This window comes from Cyanistes caeruleus, chromosome 14 (assembly GCF_971803275.1).
Source record: "Cyanistes caeruleus chromosome 14, bCyaCae1.hap1.1, whole genome shotgun sequence".
Taxonomy (NCBI): domain Eukaryota; kingdom Metazoa; phylum Chordata; class Aves; order Passeriformes; family Paridae; genus Cyanistes; species Cyanistes caeruleus.
The window spans coordinates 4,847,861-4,864,987 of NC_141714.1; the positions used below are offsets into that span (position 1 = coordinate 4,847,861).

General features: G+C 54.6%; 1 protein-coding gene across 8 annotated transcripts in view; it reads right to left on the minus strand.

Moving 5' to 3' along the window:
• NLGN3 (neuroligin 3) overlaps positions 1-16,478 on the minus strand; it is a 38,999-nt gene extending 22,521 nt beyond the window's left edge. For 2 of the 8 annotated variants that reach the window (XM_086851151.1, XM_086851145.1), the window contains exon 1: positions 15,777-16,096. The gene's annotated coding sequence lies outside the window, so the exon portion shown is untranslated. Of the gene's footprint in view, positions 1-15,776; positions 16,097-16,321 lie in introns of those variants that run through there. The other 6 variants (XM_086851146.1, XM_086851150.1, XM_086851144.1 and 3 more) reach the window with 6 other exon arrangements.
• Between the last annotated feature and the right edge of the window lie 649 nt (positions 16,479-17,127).

The following is a 17,127-nucleotide window of genomic DNA, read 5'->3' on the forward strand; positions in this document are numbered from 1 at the left end:
GTGGAGGTTCAGTTGGGCAGGGATTCCACAAATAGAGAACACCTCATCCAATGAGGAAAATCCACAGGAAAAAAACCCACCACCATAAAAATAAACCCCTAAACCTCCCAGACAGACAAACAGAAACCCACAAAAAACCCCACCCAAACAAAATACAACCAAAAACTCCCACAGAAGGTGTCTCAAATCTGTACTGCACATGTGCAGGCAATTCACTGCTGGTCATTAAGGAATTGGGCCCATGCTGTGCCTGCCCTCCTGATATGCCCAAAGAACTTGGCAGCCTCAGAAATCAGGGTAACACAGTAAATAGAAACACTCATCTCAGAAAATCACATTAGTGCATTCAGCCCACCCAAGCAGCAAGGCCTCACAGGGCTGGGCATGCAGGCACCTCTCCAGAGCCTGCCAAGGCAATGCAGGTAACTCCAGACAAGGAGGGCAGCACATCACTCCCCTTCACCTCCTCCTGCCCCACCAGGCAGGACAGAAACACACCAACAGGAGCATGACACCACTGCATTATCCCCCAAACAGATGCCAAACCTAAGGAATAAAAGCTGAGTCAAGGGCCAGAAAAACAGCTCAGGCACCCAGAGACCCCAAGCTCTGCCCTGCCCACCACTGCTGGAGCTGCCTCTGCAGCACAGTGCCTTGGCTGCCCTGTTCTGCCTGCAGCTCTGGAAGAAAACCATCATTCATCTCATATTCCTTGCCGCAATGCTCCTCCTTCAGCAGAGAACTGACCTTTGCCTAACAGCAACATGCCAGGGGTGTAGTGCTGGCCCAGGACCTCCCAAAGCTGCTTTCCCAAGCAGGATCTCAAAGGTGCTTCAGACCCACCACTCTGTCTGACATTGCTGGAAGGCAAACTGCCCAGTGTAAATCTTCTGCTCAGGTTCCTTCAGGTACCACAGGTTAGGATAAAGCTAATTATTAATGACTGTCATATCTAATTTGTATGACTGGAAGCTACAGGCAGCTTCCAGTCTTTATGATAGTGCATGCAGTGCTCCCTGCAGAGCCATTTCAACTGATCTGTCATCATTTTCTGTCTGCAGGAACACCACAGCCCTGCCAGTGGTGGTTCACCAGCTGATCTCCCAGCTCCACAGCTTCCTCATGGCTGCAGCTACATTCTGCCATGGGCACTGCTGCCCCACCAACTCCTCCAGGCAAGCAATTTCATGGCACCAGGCAGTGCCACTACACAGCTGCCCAGCTGGGCTGCACACACCAGTCACAGGGCTGAATTCACAACCCACTCTGCATCCGTGGAGCTTCCGCACGCCCACTGTAACCATCCTGCCCTGACACAATGAGGAATCTCTTTTTACAAAGCACAGCCAAAAAACAGCTTCTTGCTACAGCTCCTCAGAATTATGCTACAATGATATTCCTCTGGGTTTTTGTTTAATCCTCATCCAGCTTTGAAAAAACATGGAAATCAGAAGACAAAAAAAGCATAAGCTAAGATAGAATTAAGTACGCATTCTTAACTTAAACAAAACGATGCTACAGGACTTAAAACTGTCTCCAATTATGAGTTTTACAAAGCATGAGGCACAGAGGTGAGTTGCACTAGTGATAGCCAAATATGTCCAGATATGGAGATGCACAGTCAAGGCCCAGCAGCCCTAATGTTACCCTGGAGAGCCACAATGCCTTAACACTCAAATACAGCTCATGGTATTTTAACATTTGTAATTCCACATTTGGTTCCATCATTTTTTAAAGACTCTTTGCCTCCATCTGCCCATGTCCCCGCAGCACAGGATAAAGGCACCCAAACAATCTCAGTGACATGCTTCTAAGCCTTCCTATGTCTGGATTTTTTTCAATTACAAACCCAAAAAACGATGCAAACCCTATATCTGAAATTCCCTGGGTTTCAAATGCCTGATTTGGGATAATTACAATACCCCTGTAACACATCTGATACTCTGATATTGCTGTTCTGTGCTCTGTGCTTTTTGATGTAACTTCATGTTAACATAACATTTAGGATGGGAATTTAGTCTTAATTTAATGCTGACAGACTGCCATAAAAACCCAAGCTTAATCCCTTTCACTGTGGGTTGTTGCATGTGCCTTGCATTGCTGCCTGCTGCCTCAACAGCTCTCAAGATTCTTGGTCTTTCAAAGCATGAGAAAGAACTGAGACCAGAGAAAGGACATTTCGTTCAGGGAAGCAATTTCCTTCACATCCCATGGGAGGTGGGAGCAAAACTTTTCCCATTTTTGCCGCCTACAGCGCTCTCACTCTTCCCTCCAGCGGGGAAGCCAAACGTGTCCCCCAGCAAAGATGGGCCGCTGCCTGCCCGCAGCCCCGCGCCAGGAGCCGTGCCTGCCAACTAGAAACGAAACTGGGCTGGGCTGGGCAGCCACAGCCAAACTGGGAATGCTCAGACAAGCACGCAGTGAGAAACTGGGAGCATAAAGACCCCGCAGGCATCCCAGGTCGCTCTGCCAGGCCGCTGGTGGGTGAGCAGAGGAAGTGAGGCTGCTAGCTGTTGGGGATGTTATTCATGTGCTTTGGAAAACAAATGCTCTATAGGTATTTCCACGGCCACACTGTCTGCCAGACGGCTTCCTCCTCAACAAAGAGACTCTCTCCATGGAAACCTGGGAGGGTGGGATCCTCTGGAAGCCTCTCTCGCAGATGCATATTCAGGCATCTCAACAGCAGCCAGACAAGCCGGATCCACACCTCCTCTGGCAGACGGCCGAGGAGATGTGAGCAGGCAGCCTGCTCTCGTATTGGACCCTTTATCAGAGCCCAGCCTCCTGCCCTGGAGCACCAGCCCCAAGTTCATCACACTCATGTTGTGGCTCTATGTCCCATGAGGTTCAGAGCCAGCACAGATGGAGACCTCAAAGCACCCAGCCGCCACGGTTGGATGATCTCCTTCCAACAGCAAGCAGACAGGATGTCCCATTGCACCCTCCAGCCACTGAGCCTTGTGCAGCTCCGCTCACCATTTCACCCCGCTGTACTTTGCTGTGGGCCAGCTCATGCACCCCAGAACAAACATGCACCCAGCAAGCAGCATGAGAAACTTCTGCCTTCTCTTCTCTACGTGAGCTCCAAACCTTTCCACCAACCTGTGCTCCAGGAGCTCAGGCTGGTGCTCAGCTCTCAGTCTGTCAGCACCTGCTAGACCCACTCCCCACATGGCATCTTCTCTCCTCCATTGGGCCGTGATCCCAGCTCTCACCTAGCCCCATCCCACCTACAACACTGCAGAAACCCCACAGGAAACCCTGGGCAGCAGAGAAGCTGCAGCACAACTGGACTGATGTGCTTGTGTCCCCGTGTCCCAGCAGCTCCTCAAGAGCATCCCTTGGTTCTCATGCCAGGTTACCCATGGGTGCCACAGGCAGATGTTTCCTGGTTGTACAGCACTGTGGAGGCATTTCCCAGGTCCATCACAGAGCTGGTGAACACTGATGGTTCACAGTTACACTGAAAGGGACATGAAAGGTTTCAGAAAGGTCAGCCCTGCTGCTGCTGTTGCTCTGCTTTTCCATGAATGACCTAAATGACAGAACAGAGTATGTTTCAAAATCTGCACGTGACACCCCAGCACTTTAGAGGCCAGGATGGGAATTTGACATGCTCCTGACAGACTGGGAAAAGGGCTGAGAGATGATGGGCAGGACTGTAAGGCATTGGGAGGTAAAAAATCACACAAACAATCCATGGAAGAAAAGACAGCAGCAGCTCTGCCACAAGGGTTATGAGGGCTACAGGTGAGTACAAACTGAATGTGAGCCAGCATATCATTGCCACAAAAAAAGGAAACTACAGGAGGATGTGTGCAAGGCCAACTTGCACATGAAGTACTCACCTTTCAGCTCATAAAGACACAAAAAGTAATTTTACTGTTGTCCAGAGAACCAGTTCATTCCCCAAAAGATTTGGACTAACTGAGGGAGGCCATGGGAGACCACAAGATCATCAAAAAGCTTTGGAGAAATGTCTGGAAGATTTGGATTAGTCTAGACAAGAAAAGTCACAGGGCACAGTTTTATAACATGCAAAGGCCACTGCAAAAAAGTTCAGAACACTCTGCCCTTTTGTGCTAGGTAGGAGACACATTCATATTAAGAAAGAAAAGTTAAGTGTACACCAGGAAAAGCTAAAGCACTCCATGGCTATCTGCAAAGGCTGGTATGTGGCAGATGGATGGACCAAGTGATTCCCAGCAGCCCCTCCAGCCCAGTCTCCTGCATTTCTCACTACCCTGGCTGGCAGCTCTGCCCCTGCCCTCATTCATTCAGCATTTGTCACCGTCTGGGTATACACAGTCACCTTGGTCATGAACCCTTCAGCATTTAGGATGCAGAGCAGAGCACTTAGGAGGCTTCCCAGCACTATGGAGCCCAAATCATCCATCCTCCACTCTGCAGAGTCCTCCCCCAGAGTCCAGAGCTCCCCACCTCCCTCTCCTCCTGAGGCACATCTGCAGCCCCCCGCAGTGTCGAGGCACCACAGTCACTCCAACGGGACAGAAGGAAAACAGGGACAAACCTCGCCCTCCTTTGCGTCAAGATACGTCCCTGTGCCTTGTCTTTCCCAGCTCCTGCCCACAGTACCACCAATATTTACAGCAAGCTGAACGTCAGAAGCCTGAGAGACACTCCACTGCACATCCTTTGCCCTGGGGAGAGGATGAGGGACCACGTGAGAAGTGCCAGTTAAGTTCCTCAACGCTGCAAGAACATATGTGGGACAGAAGCTCTTTGACAACTCCCAGACACATGCCAAGATCCTCGAGAGCTTCCATTCATAACAGAAGAATGTTACTCAAAATCCCTAGAAACAGACAATTTCAAGAGCCACTTCTGCTGTGGTGCCAAAGGCCTCCCGCTGCAATATGGCCTGTCACCATTTGCTCCATGGTGTTTAACGAGTTCTCCATGAAGGAGCCAAGCCTGCCTTGGGAAGGACACCAGGGGCAAATCAGACCTTTCCCTTGCCCACATTTCAGCCTTTCCAGACATTTTTGGTGTTGAATGTCAGCCCACTGCTCGATGCCCGGCTCCAGAAGACACGCTACCCAGCAGGTGAGATAACCTGAATCATTTCCAACTCTTGTTTAGCATCAAGAGCTCCAAAAATACAGGAGGTTTCTCGGTGTCACTGAGCTGTGACTGGTGATGCTGCTGAAGGACAGCTCGTGAGTCCTGCAGCAGGAACAGCGTTGGGGTCAGCACCCAATACTGCTGATGCAAGAAGAAGGTGACCACTATAGAGGATCCAAGGACAACCGTGCTTGAAAGCCTGGAGTTTTTTGGAGTGGGCTACATGCTCACCTTGAGTTAGTCTAGATTTTGACTGACCTTCCCACTCACTGCTTCCCAGGAGCCTGGTGGAAAGCTGAGACAGGGCCACGTGGCACAGCCTGCAGCTGCTGTGTGAGCAGCAGGCTCTGCCAGGACAGGAAGAGGGCAGTGGCAGCAGCCTCTCGGTGGACTGGTGAGTTCCCACATGGCTCAGGGATAGCTGCTGAAAGTAGGCTACTTATTGCCACGTCCCGGATAGAAATAATCTGGATTATCTCACGTTATGGCTTTCCTGACCCCAGCATGAAGACACAGTGGCAGGTTTTTCTCTCCCTCACCTTGCTATTTGCAGTTTCAATGTACAAACACTCTCCTGCAGGGGCAGAGGTTAAGGAGAAGCACCTGTCCGAGCACAGCCGAACCCACCCTCGCTCCCCAGCCCGCAGCGCCGGCAGCGAGGGAAGCGCCTGAGCCAGCCCGGAGGATCTCAGAGCCCCGGGACTCCCACGGCCGGCAACACCTGGCTGTGGCATCGCTGAGCCCCGCTCAGGAGGGACGGCGTGGAGGAAGCGGGGAGGTTCCCGCAGCCCCGCGGGAGCTGTCCCGTCAGCACCGCACCGGCCCCGCCGGGCCGGCAAACACAAACCGCAGCTCCGGCAGCAGCGGAGCGGCCACCTCCAGCCTCCCGACAGCTTCCAGAGCACGGAAACGGACAGGGAGGTGCTGGGCTCTTCTCCCTGGCATCCAGCGATAGCACATGAGGGCACGGTTCAAAGCTGTGCCGGGAGAGGTTTACACTGGACCTTAGGAAGCATTTGTTTAATCAGAGGGTGGTCAAACACAAACAAACTGCAACAGGCTTCCTAGAGAGGTGGTCGATGCCTCAAACCTGTCAGTGTTTAAGAGGTATTTGGCCAACACCCTTAACCACGTGCCTTAGTTTTAGGTCAGCCCTGAAAGGGCCAAGCAGTTAGACTGGGTGATCATTGTAGGTCACTTCCAACTGAAATGATTCGATTCTATTCTATTCTATTCTATTCTATTCTATTCTATTCTATTCTATTCTATTCTATTCTATTCTATTCTATTCTATTCTATTCTATTCTATTCTTCACAAATAAATGTTAGACTTACTCCACCTCTGGCTTTGTGCAGGCAGGTGACTGACAGTGCAAAAGTGCATTCACAGACTCCCGGAATTTCCAGACGAGTACTCAGGAGTGAGCTGACAGACAATCTGCTTTCAGCAAGCCCTTGGCACCAGCACAGAGTTCATGCCAAGACAACTTGCTCACTCTCCCACACATCACAAACAAGCACCAGGCACCTACTCTAAGGCAATATAATCTCCCTCAAATCTGTGATCAACACTCCACAGCTACCAGCCCAAGTGCAAATCTCACCCAGCGAAGAGAGAGCTGACTCCACCAGCAGCATTCTCCTCACTTCCTTCTCCAGCTTCAGGAAGCCGCACATTGACATTATCCCACCTGCTCAGCACCATCCCCCTCACATCTGCCAGCGTGATGCCTCCTCTCCTAAATAATTGCCCTGGAAACTACCATGGATAACAGGGGCCATTTCTAAAGACAACATGGATCATAATGACTGAACCGTGTTAGGGAACAATTCCACAAGGCTCTTATCAATAAGCTTTCAAAAGTCCAAGTCCAAACACATCCATATTTCTTATGTTAACAAAAGCAGGTTTGAAGTCTAATAAAGAAAGGAGACTTTGGTGACCCAAAGAGGCTGGCTCAATGACACCGCCATTTCTGAAATACCTGAAACAAAGAGGCAAGTATGAAACCACGTTGTTGATGCAATGTCCTTGTCCAAAACTCATCCCCCAGCCTTTCAAGCTCCTTTCTGGGCACCATGCAAAGGACATGAAGCTCCCACAACCAATGGGCCATAGGCAATTTACACAAAGCTCTGTCCTCCCCATACCACCACCTGTGCTAGAACAGCCCAAGACATCTCACACAAGCTCCAAGGAAAGCTCAGAAAGCACCAGTGGCTGCAGGCAGGGCGGGTGTGTGCACAGCCAATGCTTTCCATGGACTAGCGTGGACTGGGGGAGGCTCTATAAATGTAAGGAGGTGGGCTGGGCAGAGAGGAACTGACTGCAGCTTAAAATACATGGACTTCCTGCAAATGTGATTAGGGAGGGTGGGCAACAAAATCCAAGAGTGTTCTGAATGGGAACAGCTACATCCAAAATAAGTTGTCAATGTTTCATTTTTACTGACTGAAAGCAGGAAGCCAAATCCACTTAATCAAGGGTTGAAATCCAGACAGTAGCTTTGGAGCCTCTGGTTTCAGCAGCAGAGCCAGTAAAGAACTGTTTCTTTTACCAACATCTGCCCCAACTACCCATTTCTGCCTAACATCACTCCACTCTTTATCAGCTCAGAAAGGTTTTGCAGGGCAGAATTGTAAAACAAGTCATGGAAGTAATCTGGACTAAAGGTAATAAAACCCAGGACAAAGAACAAAGATGAAGGAAATAGCTGGAGACAAGCAGGAACTAACTTTTGCACAGAAGTTGAAACATCACACAGTAAGTTTTCTTGTGAAGAGATAAGGTTACAAGTTATCTGGCAATGTACAAGCACTATCTGTTGCCACCACCTTGTCTTGTACCATGAGACACCAAGCCCATGGAACAAGGTGGCTCTATGGGGAGAGCACACCCCTGTGTAAGGGTGGTGTGGGCCATCCCAACAGAGCCACCCCTGAGGGTCACAGAGCAGGCAGCAGAGCCACGTGTGCTCCCTCAGGATGCAAGAAACCCCAAGCACTGCAGTCCAGCACCAAACTGTTTCCTCGCTGCAGGGTCCCAGAAGATGTTTGACTATCCACACCACCTCCACCTTGTTACAACAGTCCCTACTGCCAGGTGAAACACCAGACAGGCTCTGCACAGACGCAGGTGCCCAGAGGCTGTGATGCAGGGCTGGCTCAGCTCCCGTTTCCCACAGCTGGGAGAGCTGCAGGTCCTGTCCTGTGCCAGAGAGATGCCCCAGCGGAACTGCAGCCCATCGCCCCAGCACAAAGAGACAGCCCCAGCACATCCCACTGGACTCAAGATGCTGAGCTTTATGTTAGTGTGAGTGGTGCTCACCAAAGACCAGAGGTGATTTTCTGACCATATTGCAAGTGTCCCTTTGAGCCTACTGGCACCAGCAGTGACCTGCTGCTCTATGACACTGCAGCTTGCCTCAGGGCACAATCGGTCCCAGCTCTACCCTGGCTGGCCTGGGAGACCACGATCTCCTCCTCACAGCACTGGACTCTTCATCTGCAGCAGAGAGCTGCTCTCTGGGGAGCTGGGACTGGGATACCCAGACTTGGACCGGGGCAGGAGATGGGGAGCAGTGAGCACCGGTAGCAAAGCACAGGCAGGACAGAGCAAGCTGCATTTGCTGATGCCGTGATGCCCCTTCCCTCTGCTCCCACCAGCAAGCAGCTTTCACTGGAAACACCGCAAAGGCCCGAGTGTGGGGGTGGGAAAATGCCATTGTTGCTGGAAGCACCACGGACTCCTCCATCCCCACCAGCACCCCGCAGGCTGCCGGTGGCAGAGGCCACCGGGTCCCTTTGGCTCGCCCCCGCAGGGCAGGGGACACCATCCCGGGGCAGCACCTCTTGGCAGAGCTCCTGCGGGAGCGGGGCCGCGCACCCAGAGCCAACATGACACAGCGTCAAGCAGCCACATCCTGCAGCAGCCACCGCTCCTCCAGGCTGACGTCAGCCTCCGCAAGAGCTGGCAGGCAGGACATGCTGTGCATGCCGGCCGCGCTGCTCCCAGACACCGCCTGGCCCCGCCACACACTGTGGCCTGTGTTCCTCACCAGCTACGACTCATCTACAAATTGAATTTCACACTCGCACGCTCCAGAAAAAGGCACAGGTGCTAGAGAAGCCACCCTCCCCCTCTCCACATCTGCCTTCCCGCTCGCCCCACCCCGCTGCTGAGCCGGGACCGCGGCTGAGCTCTGGAGGAGCTCCCGGGCAAAGCACCGGCGACATCGGCTCACGGAGGAGCTGCCACGCTCGGGACAGCATCAGGGCGAGGACAGCCCTGGGGCCCCCGCCACAAGGGACACCCCCGTGTGCTGCTGGCACGACACAGCGTCCAAAACCGCCCATCTGACAATGAGATAAAAGCCCATCCCAGAGTTACTGGTTTCCCCAGAAACCCTACAGGCTTTCCCAGGAATTCTGGAAATGCACAGATTTGGTATGTGCTCCAGTAAGCAACCTAAAGAGTTTCTACAGTTGTCACAGCCAGAGACCACCGCTAGCACAGGCTGTGAGCACAGCTGGCAGCCCGGACAGATGTGGTGCCTGTCACCTCAGACAGCCCATGGTGCAGCCCAAGCCCACACAGCCTCTGCACAACTAGGAGGAGACGCTTCCTGAAGCAGGGGAGTCTGCTCTCAACAAGGCCGTCAGCTGCTCCGCTCCCAAACCAAAACCAAAGCTGGCGTGACTAAGCAGAAGACCATGGAAGCACCCTGGACTGGCCTGGCCTGGCCTGCAGCCACAGCAGCTCCACAAAGTCTTGCTCATGCAGCCAGGGCTCACTAGAGACTGTAGGTCAGGCAAGCCAGCAGCTAGAAAGGAAACCCATTCAAATTTAATCCAAAATGTATTTTCTATTTTCCCTTGTAAATTTATCCTCCCATATTTTTCTATCTTCAAGCACAAAAAAGCAGAAAGCCTAAAACCTCTGGCAAAAAAAATCCTTTAATGTGTTTTACTGCAAATACCACCTCGTGTTAAGAAATAAGCTGGACCGGAGCAAATCAGGCAGCCTGGGGATGCCCTGTGTCTCCAGAGGGAGCAGACCAGAATGAAGCAGGACTGACAGGCATGCTGCAAGGACCAACAATGCCAAGGAAAGTAAAGTTCAAGTGCCAAGACGGCTCTCATGCTCCCTGCTGCTCCTCAGAAGTCCCTGAGCACAGCTCTGCCTCAGCAGATGCCCACTTGGAAGCATCGCTCCCAGCAGACACAGGAGGAGTTTTTTGTTACAAAGAGTAGGCAACCAATTGCCTTCTCTTAAAGTCCTGAGCATCAAAGTACAGCAGCTCCCTGCCCAAATCTGCAGTCTCAGATTCTTGTCCAGAGACCCCAGTGGCAACAAAGACCAAAAAGGCAGGACAGAAACAGATTGTTTCTCTCTTGAGGCACAGGACAGCTGCTATCCAAGGGAAATTTTGGTTTGTGGTTGCAAGGACACCCTTGTGCTGCTGGCTGGACACTTCCTTCAGTCCTCCTGGAATTCATAAGGATGAGAAACAGCATCCCCTTCATAAGCAACAACCTCACTTAACCTCATACTGCTGCCTGCCAGCCAAAACCCGCGGGGGACTGCTGGATCCCAGCTCATCCCTGCATTTTCCTCTCCAAGCCCACTTCTCCCATAAAAAGCCAACCGCCCCCAAGCCAAGACTCGCATTTCCCTGTTGTCTTTGCATGTCTCTGGACTGCTCAGGAGCCGGGGAACAGCCTTTTGCCATCCCACACTCACTGAGGTAAGGCTGAACTGGATCCTCACAGGTAGCAGGACATGAGTCTTTTCTCATTTGAGGATAAAACCAGGAACAAAACTGATGCTTACATTTCCTGATGTGTATGAGAACAGGCACAAACGGGGACTGGAGGAGGGGGTATGAAGATCAGATCCCTGGTGATCCCACAGTGCTTATCATGTGCAGCAAGTACCAGGGAACTGGGACAGCTCTAAGATGAGACTCTAGCTCTGCAGCCAGTGTGTCCCTGTGCCCAGGGAACCAGAGGAAGCAGAGGTGTCAGGAAACACAGCAGGAAAGGATATTGCCAGTTATTTTCAATCCAGCTGAATTAGTACCTGATCAGTAGACAAAAGCCTGTTAGAGTCTCCAGCAAAGGGTGCTGTGAAGCCAAGGCTTGGTGCTTAGCACAGGTCCTGCATCTCCCAGCAGGTGCACCTCCATCATGTGGGGAAAGCATCCCACGCTCTCAGCGAGGAAGCAGGACTGAGCATGCATCTGTCACCCTGTGCCAAGCTAAGTAACAGAACTGGATGGGGATAAACCCATTCTTCTTTACCAAAGCCCAGCTCCCTCCTGGCTCCACACTCTCTGGTGTGCAGAATGTTATGAAAATAACAGAGCAGACCAAAAGACCACCTTGCTCTGTGAACTTGCAAGCAGTCAGAAGCACAAGTAATTCACAGTTCAGCGGCTGCCCAAGCCAGAGGTGGATCTCAGTGTATTTATTAGTTCTTTCTATTCTTCTTAGATTCTATTCTATTCTTCCTTCTTGAAATCATCCCATTTCTCCTGAAACTAATGCATGGTTTTGCTGTTCATGACACCTTGTCCTAAGGACTTCTGTGATTTAATAGCACATCCACAAGAGGCAATGCCCCTCCTCCTGTTTGGCACCTCCTGAGAGCTCAATTTGATGTGACCTTGTACTTGTATGAAAATAAACAATGAACAGTTAACCTCTATCACTTCTCTCCTGGCCTCCTGTAGACACATCTTATCCATCTCCTGTTGTTTCTTTTCCAGTCTAAAGAGCCCTGCCTTATTTAGCCTTTTTTTTTGCAGAGAGGCCACCAGACCTCTGACCAACTGTGCTGCAACTTCCAGGCATTTGACTCCACAATGATCTCAACACCCACACATCTCTCCTGAGCTCCCTGTGGGCAGCTCTAGAGACAGAGACACAGAGCAACCCCTGTCCCCTTCTCCTCCATCACTATCCCATGAGTCCTCAAGTTGCTCAGTGGTGCCTGGAGTTATGTGAGGGCAGAAGAAAGACACAAAGACAGCGGGATTCACACATTCACCTTCACTACTCCTTTGGCACGTGGTGCCAGCACCAGGACATGGACAGGACCACCTCCATGGGGAGTGCCATGCAGACATTTTGGCCACATTACAGACTTGGGCATCTTCTCCCACTCCTTTAGAGCAGCACCAACTGCTTAATGAAGGCCAAGTCTCTGCAGCCCCTGATCATCACAAAAGAACATTCTCAGCAGTCCCCTCCCCAAGCCCATCTCAGAAGCCTCCTGACCAAACTGTTCCCAGCCATCCTTGCCCTCAGCAGCCCAGGCCCAGACCCAAACAAGGCTTGTGCACCGTACAAGCCCAGTAACACGCTCTCTCTGCAACCTTTCCCAAACTTTGCCACCTGCTCTGCTGGCACGGCCACAGCATCTGGCCACCAGGCAAAGTTTCAGCTCTGCTTGCCAGGCACCTTACAGGATATGCTTGCACTGAGATGCAGTTTGAAAATAACAGATGTTACTCCAGTGTTCTGCATTTTGCAGTGTCAGGAATAAGGTTTCTTTACCAACAATCCTCTGAGCTCTGTGCCAAGGTGGTCTCATCCCAAACAGTGCTCCCCAGCACAAAGTCTTGCTCACAGACAGCCCCTGCCACGTGCCGTCCCTGCTGCCAGACAGACAACATGGCAAAAGGAATATATTGCTAGAGCAGAGTTTCCACACACAACTTCAAGACTTAGCAGGAACGCAGGTTTCATCGTGGACTGCAATACCACATGACTACTGAGCCCAGACAAGCCTCCAAACTGCACATAACCTCCCATTCAGGGAAAGCTTCCAGGAGCTACACAAACCAGACAGGACCCAGTAGCTGCAGCCAGAAGCACCCATGTCTTTCCACTGCTCCCTCTTCATCCCCATTTCCTCTCAGTCAGACTCGCTCCAGGGTCTGAATGATGTGGGTTCAAACTGGCAGCTCTGGCAATTGCAGGACCATTTATTCATTCCCCTCACACCCACAGCAGAATCCTGCTGAGGCCAGCAGCACACAGTGCTGGTCACAGTCTGCTCCCTGCCCCCAGCTCAGGGGAGTATCATGGTAGGAGACCACCAGAGCATTCAGTCCCCCATCCAGCACCACCCAGCTCAGCTCAGTCTCAGACCCAGCTCTCCTCTCCCCGTAGCAGGATCCAACCTGCCTCCTCCTGCTCATGTGCCCTGTGCTGCCTGCGACCACCTCCCCTCTGTGCCGACCCGGAGCCACAACGCCCTTGGCTGCCTTTCAAAGCACTGTCAGTGGCAGCCAATAACCACAGACCACCGGCGGAGGAATCTCTGTCTGGGATCCCACAGGGAGCCCGTAACTTCCATCCCAGTGGCACCGGGAGCTCTAAGGACAGAGCCAAGCTCTAGCCTGCCCCATCCCTCAGCACTTGGTGCACAGCCCCAGGATGGCAGATACACAGACCCTCTGTGCTCTGCTCTGAGATCCCACAGGCCCCTCTGCAGCTCCACAACTTGTTGCACAGACACACGCCCCGTGTCCCCATCCCCACCATTTCCCACCATCCTTCCACCCTCCTCCTGTTACTGGATCCCTCCAGCTGCCATCAGTGCAGCATGGACACTTCCACACTGCTGTCTGAGGCCAGAGTAGCTCCTGGACAGGCAAGAGAGCTCCCTTTCTCCCCTGCCTGCTGCAAAGAAATAGCTTCTAGAAGACAGGATCCAGGAAGATGGCAGCAAATTGCTTGGGAGGCAGCAGACTCGCTGTGGCTGGGGGGGGTTAGGAGCTGGCTGAGCTGATGCTGTTCGGGAATTGTTTAGATGGAGCTTAGAGACTTGATGACCTTAAGGTCCCTTTCTTATCAGCTGTCCTAAAACTCCTCCTCCCTTGACACAAAGGCCAACATGGACCTGCCAGAGGATTTTTGGCAGTCACTATCTCCTTGCTCTTGCTGGAGGACGTGATCCTGATCAAAAGACACCTGGAACAAATCCCTGTCTGTGTTGGACGTGAGCACCCAGAGCAGCCCCCACAGAGAGCCAGGACAGACACAGCCACCACATCTGGAGCCTCAGCACAGTGCTCTGCCAATTCTCACGCTGCCTTCTGAAGCTTTGGCAGGCCCCTGTCCCTGGGCAGCCTGCTCAGTAGCTCCACTCATGACTCCCAGGTTCTGGCTGCCCTCACCACCCTGCTCTCAAGCACCTTCTCTCCAGCCCTTTGGGACAAAAGCCTCTACACCAGGTCTGGAAAAGAGACAGCCTCAGATGAAAAGTGCAGGGCAACCCCCTTGGCATGGGCTCAATCTTCCTCTCTAACAAGGTTGCCCTAGATGCTCACTGCTGTTGAGTGTGGGCAATTGGAGGCAGTGCAAGGCAGCACCACGCACACCCTGCCAAGACGGGCACTGCAGCTCCTATTTCCTCAGCACAGCACTGTGCAGGGCTCTCACACCCGTGTCCCAGGGCTGCCCTGCACCTTGGCAGCTTCTGCTCGTGCTCTGGAGGTTGAGAGCTGCGTGTTTGCAGGTGTCCAACCAAACTCCACATCCCGACTGCACGCGTAACCATGGCAACTGCACATGGAGTGGCAAAGCCTCGAGCCCGGCTAACTGCAAATGCAAATGAAGCAAACACATGCACAGTGCTAAAAGTGTGACCTCTAAATGTCAGCCTTTAACCATTTTGCAGACACCAGCTCTGGTGGCGGCCGCCTGCAGAGCAAGAAGAGGTCTGGTTCCAATGGGGACCTCTGGGTGCCCAGCCCTGCACCAGGTGTTGACGTGGGTGCTTGGGTGCACCCCTGGCACAGGCATCTCCCAGAGCTAAGAGTGACTCCTGCCTTGGCAACCAGCAGCTCCCTCTCTGAGGACACATCCACTCTTCACCCAGCTGGCAGATGCTCCCAGTTCCACAGAGGACCCTGGTTTACAGGGAAAGGAAGGTCCCACCAGGCTGACACAAAGCATGGCCAGCACAGGGGCTCATGGAGAGCTGGCTCTGCCATCACTTGGGGCCAAGCCAGCAGCAGCACCAGATGAGGCACTCTCAAAGGATGGAAGGAAAATCCCAGCCTTTCAGAGATGTAATGTCAGAGCCACCTCCCTAAGGGAGGCCTTGGGAAAGACTGCCAGTAGAGGCGTAGGGAAGTGTCACCATTTGGGAGAGTGTGGTCCAGAAACTGACTGGCTGGACAAAAGCCTCCGGTCCCTCATCATTTCTCTCCCTTGCTGCTGACAGCACTGGATGCAGGCAGACCCCAGCAGTGTCATCCACCACACCTGTCCTGCTCCATGGCTTCGAGCACGATGGAGCCGAGCTCAGGTGAGCAGTGCCAGCTCCAGCCACAGCGTGCATCACTGGGGCCACCAGCAACCCCTGCACCCAGCTCCCCACTCAGGGATGGATGGCTGGATGCATGAATGGATATCTGGCCTGCTGCCCTGCCCAGGGATGAGTACGGCCAGATGTCTGACAGCAAGCCTGCCTCCAACTCAGTCCCTGGCCCAAGAGAGAAACAGGGAATGCCCTTTCACTCCAGGAGCCCAATGGCTAATGTCATTCCTAATGCTATGCCAAATAAACTGAGCCAAGGGGATCTCCTGCCTGCCCTTGACCCAGGGATGCTCACACCAGCAGCTTCACGCCTGTCAGCACCAGGAGCATCCTTGCGCCCCAAATAACTCACCCCTCAGGACCTACACCACACCACAGACACCCCGCAGCCCGGGGGGGGATTCCAACCCCTGGAGTGAGTGGGTTCCAGCCCGGAGAGCCTCTGCTCCCCGCTCTGTGCTGGGTCTGTCGGGCCGGGCCGAGCGGGACCGGGCGGCCCGGCGGATGCGGGGCGGGGGCCGGGATGCGGGCCGCGCAGCTGAGGCGGGCGCACAATCCCCCTTTCAGCACGTCGCCATGGCAACCCGCCGGCTCGCCGCGGCCGCTCATCCGGCCCCGTTAACCCTCGCCGTTACCCGCCGCCGCCGCGCTCGGCCCCACCCGTTAACCCCCGCCCCGCCGCGCCCCGCTCCGACGCCCGACTCCGGGATCGCGACCCGAACCGGGACCAGCCCCCGCCCCGAGAGCTCCGCGGCCGGAGCGGCGGCCACCCCCAGCCCCGCGCCGTGGGGCCGCTCCGGTCCCGTCCGGCCGCGCTCCCCATCACGAGCCGCGCCGGGCCGGGCCGGGCCGGGCCGGGCCGGTCCGTGCGGGGCGGGGCGGGGCGGGCGCACTCACCGTCGGGGGCGGCGGCGCGGCTGGGCCATGCCGGTGGCGGCGGCGGCTGCCCCGCGCTCCGCTCAGTCCGGCCCGACCCCGCACCGGGAGCGCGCGGCGCGTGCACGGCGGAGGCGGGCTGGGGAGGGGCCGCCCGCAGCACCCCTTCGCTGCCGCCGCGCCGCCCGGCACCGCCGCCCGGCACCGGCACCGGCACCGGCACCGGCACCGGCACCGGCACCGGCACCGGGACCGCCCTGATCGGACATCCCACGGCCCCGCCGCCGCGCCGGCCGGGCCCGGTACCGCACGCCCCGGCACCTGCACCGCCCCGGTCGCTGCGCCGAGGAGATGCCGCACCAGCCGCGCAGTCCGGTACCGCGCCCTCCGGGTACCGGCACCAGCCGCACCTGCGCCCCGCTATCCCCCAGGCCCCCCCGGCCTGCCTTGCTCGCGGCACCGGCACTGCCCTGCTATCAGCACCCCCACCTTCCCGACCGAGACACCTGCACAGCCCGGGGCACCCCGCACCACCCCAGTGAACCCCCATCTGTGGGGGCATCCCGGCTCGGCCCCCGGCATCCTGCACTGTCCTGTGCGTACAGAATCCTGCCCCACTGCAGCCTGCCCCAGTCACTCTGCAAGGGTCCCTTTCCAGCCTCGCACAGCCCTGGGCCGTGCTGCCCCGGCACACCCCACAGCAGCTGGAACTCCCTTCAGCCCCGGCGTGTTTCCCCAGCCAGGGGAGCGGTCCCCGCTCTCGTACTGCTCCGCAGTGCCCAGCGGGTCTAGGGAGGGTGCAGCAGATACTCAATATGGGGTGTCCC